The following is a 6,671-nucleotide window of genomic DNA, read 5'->3' on the forward strand; positions in this document are numbered from 1 at the left end:
TCCGAATCTGGGTCACTAACCCGTGTCAACCTCCTCCTCTTTGGTTGTTCTTCCCCTTGAGGTTGACTAGATGAACTTGCTCCCGCTTTATCCTTTGTTCTCACCATATCCTACACATTCACAAACCACACACAAAAACTCATGTTAGTTCAACTTCACCAACTTCCCCACACTTGCTTTATGTTATGGGTATAAATGTATAAAAACCGAAGATTTATCCTTTCAAACAAAAATTCGGCATGATGTCTCTACAAATTAGAATTTTTCCAAAAATTTTTCACTAAACATCAGCTACATTTATACCCAAACATTCAATACTTCAACAAATTCCTATCATCTATCATCTACAAGCAAGTGTGTAAGCAAAAACAAGAATGGAAACTTACAAACCGCAATGTACTTCAAAGAATGAAAGGAAATTGCATACCTTGACCTTGTAGAGGATGAGAATAACAAACACTTCACTCTTAAGCAAAAATTACAAAAAATTCCCAAATTTTCGGCCCTAGGGTTCGAAATTTGACCAAGCAAATATGGCAGTCTTCCAAATCCTTACCCATAATCAGAATATGTTCGTGAAATTTTAGTCACAATCGACTCAAAAATCACTTGATTTGGTTTAGAATTGAAAGAGATATGGAGGTTTGAAGTTGTGGGTATTAGGGTTCTTAGAGAAGGAGAGGTAAAGAAGAAGAAGAAATTATGTGGATGGGGATCGATGGTAGAGAATGAGTGGATGGGGAAGGTTACAACTTTTATTAAATGTTTTATTTTTATTATTATTTTCGGTTTTTTTTTGTTTTTTTTTTATTTTTTTTATCTATATGTAACTGCCGACAACAAAAGGGCGCGCAATGCAAAATTCCGAGCCGTAGCTTACGGTTATCACTGTAAGCTACGGTGAGACCTGGACAAAAAACTCTGCCGTAAGGCAGTTTAGCGGCGGCGTAGGGTTCATTTTTGTTGGATGGTCACCGTACGCTACGCCATATGTCGTAGCTTACGGCGACAACTGGGCTCTTTTGCCTGTTTGATTTTTTTGTTTGCAAAATTTATTTTAAATGTTTTATTTATTTATTTTTTTTAAATTTTTTTAGCTTTTCAAAATTTTATGATTTTTATTGTTTTTATAAATTTTTAGAAAACATGAAAATTATAACTCTACCCCCCGGTTAAAAAACCATGTTGTCCTCAACACTATGTTCGGGAAATTCATACGGATTTCCCCACACTTGTTTCGAACACAAGTTTTAAACGGGACTTTATTCAAAACAAAATAAACTAAAATAAATATGTACACAACCAAACCTGGGCATCTCTCATGCTTCCTCGTCATCAAGTGGGCGTAGAATGTAACACACTTTGTCAAGCTCGAGATTATTGATGTCATTGCCTTCCAAATACGGTTTAAGCCGATGCCCGTTTACCGTTTGTTGCTTATTAGTTTGCTCATATTGAATATCGACATCTCCAAATCTCCCCACTCTTCGGATGACGTAAGGACCCATCCATTTGCTCTTGAGTTTGTCCGCGAACATTTTCAACCTCGAATTGTACAACCACACTTTTTGACCCACTTCAAAGTTCTTCTTTCTTAACTTTGCATCATGAACCTTTTTCAGTTTGTCTTTGTATGCGGATGCGCATTCATATGCCTCGTCTCTAATCTCCTCAATTTCACTCAGTTGCAACTTTCTTACTCGACCCGCTTCATCATAATCCGCATTAATAGTTTTGATGGCCCAATGCGCTCGATGTGCTAATTCCATTGGTAGATGGCACCCCTTCCCATACACCATCCGATGAGGGGTGGTACCAATTGGAGTTTTGTAGGCCGTCCGATATGCCCACAACGCATCGTCAAGCTTATTTGACCAATCCTTTCTATCCATTCGAACCATCTTCATGAGGATCTCTTTAATTTGACGGATGGACACTTCAACTTGTCCACTTGTTTGCGGATGGTACGGTGTAGCAACCCGGTGGTTCACATTGTATATCTTTAGCAATTTCCCAAAATTAAAATTCATAAAATATGAACCACCATCACTTATTATCACCCTTGGTACACCGAATCGAGCGAAAATGTTGGATTGCACAAACTTACATACAACGGAATGATCGTTGGTTCTTGTAGCGATAGCTTCTATCCACTTCGTAATATAATCCACCGCAACCAATATGTACAAAAACCCATTCGAATTTGGGAAAGGACCCATGAAGTCTATTCCCCAAACATCAAACACCTCAACCACCAGAATTGGTTGTAAAGGCATTTCATCCCGCTTTGATATGCTTCCTACGTTTTGACAATTGATGCAATTCCGGGCAAACTTGCAAGAATCCTTGAAAATTGTGGGCCAATAAAACCCACATGACAATACCCGATAACCCGTTTTGTTCCCGCTAAAATGCTCTCCACATGCCGATGAATGAGCATGGGTCAAAATCTCTAACACTTTGGTTTCGGGAACACACCTTCTTATCACTTGATCGGGTCTAATTTTAAACAAATTCGGTTCATCCCAAATGTACTGTTTGACTTGACTTAGAAATTGTTGTCTCCTCTTCTTCGTCCAATGATTTAGAATTGCACCCTTGGCCAAATAATTCACATAGTGGTCATACCAAGGTGCAACGGAAGTAGAAACGACCAACAATTGTTCATCGGGAAACCGTTCTTTAATCTCGCTCGGGTCATCAACACCTTCTAATGGAATTCGGGACAAATGATCCGCAACAACATTTTCACAACCCTTTTTGTCCCGAATCTCTAGATCGAACTCTTGCAACAAAAGCACCCAACGAATCAACTGGGGCTTTGCATCCTTCTTTTCCATCAAATATCAGACTGCGCTATGATCCGAATACACGATCACCTTGTTCCCCCAAATGTAGGATCTAAACTTGTCCAAGGCATACACCACCGCTAATAATTCTTTCTCGGTTGTGGTGTAATTCAGTTGCGCCTCGGACAAAGTTTTACTTGCATAATAGATCACCACCGGCTTCTTATCAACTCTTTGACCCAAAACCGCTCCAATGGTCGTGTCGCTAGCATCACACATAATCTCAAACGGCTTCGACCAATCCGGTGGTTGCAAGATAGGAGCTTTCACCAACTGTTCCTTCAAAACACGAAACGCTTGCAAACATTCGTCAGTAAAATCAAATGGAACATCTTTCAATAATAAGTTACATAAAGGTTTTGTAATTACACTAAAACCCTTAATGAATCTTCTATAGAACCTCGCGTGTCCCAAGAATGATCTCACCCCCTTAACATTCTTTGGTGGGGGTAGAGATGAAATTACCCGAATTTTTGCTTTGTCTACCTCCATTCCCCGGTCCGATATCACTTGTCCCAACACAATACCCTCTTGAACCATAAAATGGCTTTTTAAGACTTTTTCTAATTCGTCAAGACAAGAGACAAAACTTGGGCCAAAGATGGAAAAATCATCCATAAACACTTCAAGAGACTCCACGACCATGTCCGAAAAAATACTTATCAAACATATTTGGAATGTAGCCGGGGCGTTACATAGTCCAAATGGCATTCGCCGAAAAGCAAATATACCATATGGACTTGTAAACGTGGTTTTGTGTTGGTCGTCTGGGTGAATAGCAATTTGGTTGTAACCCGAATACCCATCCAAAAAACAATAGTATTTTTGACCCGAAAGTTTTTCAATTATTTGGTCAATGAAGGGTAACGGGAAATGGTCTTTTAAGGTAGCGGCGTTTAGTTTTCTATAATCAATGCAAACTCGCCACCCGGTGACCGGTTGGGTGGCAATTTGCTCGCCTTGTTCGTCTTTTATTACCTGGATACTGACCTTTTTAGGCACTACCTGAGTCGGACTTACCCATGCACTATCCGAAATGGGATAAATGATCCCTGCATCCAACCACTTTATCACTTCTTTCTTGACCACTTCTCTCAAATTCGGGTTCAACATTCTTTGTGTTTCACGGGTTGGCTTCGCATCTTCACTTGTAATGATTTTACGCATTACAATGGATGGACTAATACCATTCAAGTCGGCTATCGTCCATCCAATTGCCGCCTTATTAGCCTTCAGAACCCGCAACAATTCCTCTTCTTGAGCTACCGCCAAATTGGAAGCAATGATCATCGGTAAGGTGTCATTCTCCCCCAAAAATGCATATTTCAAATGTTTTGGTAGCTCTTACAATTCCACATTTGGTGGACATTCCAAGGAAGGTTTTGTACCCGAATCAATTCCCACCGGTAAAGTCTCCGTTTGGTGGGTCCATGGCGGTCTTCCTTCTTTCACTGCAAGAGCCTCTTGCTCCTTCTCTTCTACTTCCAACGCACATGCGTGAACCTGCAAAGAAACACACACAGACACGAATCCAAAATCTCTTCTTCATACTCCTTCGGGTCGTATCCATCTATAAAATCTGCTAGAAAACACTCATCACCATTAAAAGAATTAGCACCGTTAGTAAAAACATTTAATCTCATCTTTCTATTACCGAATGTCATGTCGACCATACCATATCGACAAACAATTACGGCATGTGCGGTGTTCAAAAATGGCCGACCCAAGATAACATTTTGTTGTTGAATTGGGTCCGCGGATGAGTAATCTAACACAAGAAAATCAACGGGATAATAAAATTCATCAACTTTAACTATCACATCCCGCACAATACACCGAGGAAGTTTATGAGACAAATCGGCTAATACCACCGCTGTCTCGACCCGTTTCAATGGACCAAAGTCGTATTGGTCATATAACCCCCCCTCCCCCGGTAAGATACTTACTCCGGCTCCAAGATCTAGTAACGCCCATGCAGTTTGAAAATTTCCTACTTGAATATTGATAAGAGGCGTTCCCGGATCTTGTAGCTTAGGAGGAAGATCTCTTTTCAAAACCGCGTTTACCCGCTCCGTCAAGTCAACCAATTTAGGCACTTTTTGTTGCCTCTTTTGAGTACATAATTCTTTCAAAAACTTGGCGTAAGCGGGTACCTGTTTTATTGCTTCAAGTAAAGGAAGATTAATTTTTACTTGTTTAAAAACCTCCCACATTTCTTCCTTTTGAGGCCCCCGTTTTGAAATAAAGTTTTTCCTACCCGGATCTAATAAAGCAGAGGGAAATGGTACTTGACTAGATCCCCCATCCTCATTTTTATTTTTTACTTCTTTATTATTTTCGGGTTTTTCAAAATTGGGTTTTTTTAGAAGAATTGTTAGGTGTTTCATTTTCTTCCTCACTCTCTTAACCCGTTATGTCCTCAACCACCCCATCAACCAAATCCGGTGAAGGATTGGTTTTGTACTCCTTCCCACTTCTCAAAACACTAACATGATTAATATTAACATTGTTACCTCTAGAAGAATTATGAGACGGGTTTACCTTAGTGTCAATTGGTAATTGACCTTTACCTTTTTTCAAGTCCGCCACTTCGGTTGCGAGTTGACCCATTTGGGTGGTCAAATTTTTAATTGCTTTATCAATGGCCTCATCCTTTTGTTTGCGCGCGTCATCCATTTGATTTCTCTTTTGCATCTCCGCTTGCATGTTCTTTAACATCTCCATCATCTCATTTCCACCCGTAGACCCCCTTGCTCTTGACCCGTTTGATATTGTCTTTGGTACCCTTGATTGTTCCCACCTCGGTATCCACTTTGATTATTGTAAGGTTGGCGTGAACCAAAGTTACCTTGACTTCCATGAAAATTTGGGTTGGCTTGATTTGAGGGGTTCCCGTACCGAAAATTTGGGTGGTTTCTCAACCCGGGGTGGTAAGTGTTAGAATTCATGTTGTAATTTCTACCACCCCCTCCTTGCCCTTGAACGACATTAACCTCTTCATATTGCCCTTCCATCCCTTGGCAATTTTCATCCGCATGCCCTATCTCATTACAAATTGCACAAACATCATAAATTTGGTTAGAAGTTTGAACATTACGATCGTCTACCGCATGCACTTGAGTTCGGGTAATGGTCGGTCGTGCTCTCCTTGATGCTTGAGCTTTTCTTTTTGATGTAATTGCCATTTGCTCCAAAAATTCCCAATCGTCATGCTCGTTGTTAGTACCAAAAGTACCATTGGTGATAGACATTAAATCGCGAGCATCTTCGGCACTTAACTCCTCATGGAAAGCATTCATCAATTCCCAAAGCTCTATCCCATGACGAGGACAATTCTTTATCATCATGTTAAAACGTTCAAAGGCCTCATGGAACATTTCACCTTGTTGTTGTTGAAAACTTCTCAACCCTTTCCTAGCATAATTTGTCTTTTGAGTAGTGTAGAATTCATCTAAAAAGATTTGTTGCATCTCCGCCCATGTGGAGATAGATGCCGAAGGTAGAGTGTAAAACCACTTCTTTGCCTTGTCTTCCAAAGAAAGTTGGAATAGTACCAATTTGACATCATCGGCCGAAAATCCTTGACTTCCAAGAGTGTTGCAAATCGAGTCATAAGCCTCCAAATGAAAATAAGGCTCCTCCGTTGCTAGACCCTTATACTTTGGTAAGCTTTGCAATGAATTGGTTCTCACTTCAAATGTCCTCCCTTGATTATTGTGAGGAATAACTACCGGTGAAGGATTATGAGTGATCACCGGTCTAAAATGTGCTTCAATGCCTCTTGCATGTTCTCGAAAATGTCTTCTTGGTATACCCAACCGA

General features: G+C 40.3%; 1 non-coding gene across 1 annotated transcript; it reads left to right on the forward strand.

Annotated features, from left to right (window-relative positions):
* Nucleotides 1-6,164: 6,164 nt before the first annotated feature.
* On the forward strand, nt 6,165-6,270 carry LOC118486151. The gene has a single exon (XR_004878007.1). It is a non-coding gene; the product is annotated as a small nucleolar RNA R71 (small nucleolar RNA).
* The last annotated feature ends 401 nt before the right edge of the window (nt 6,271-6,671 follow it).

Source organism: Helianthus annuus, chromosome 13, assembly GCF_002127325.2.
Source record: "Helianthus annuus cultivar XRQ/B chromosome 13, HanXRQr2.0-SUNRISE, whole genome shotgun sequence".
Classification (NCBI taxonomy): Eukaryota; Viridiplantae; Streptophyta; class Magnoliopsida; order Asterales; family Asteraceae; genus Helianthus; species Helianthus annuus.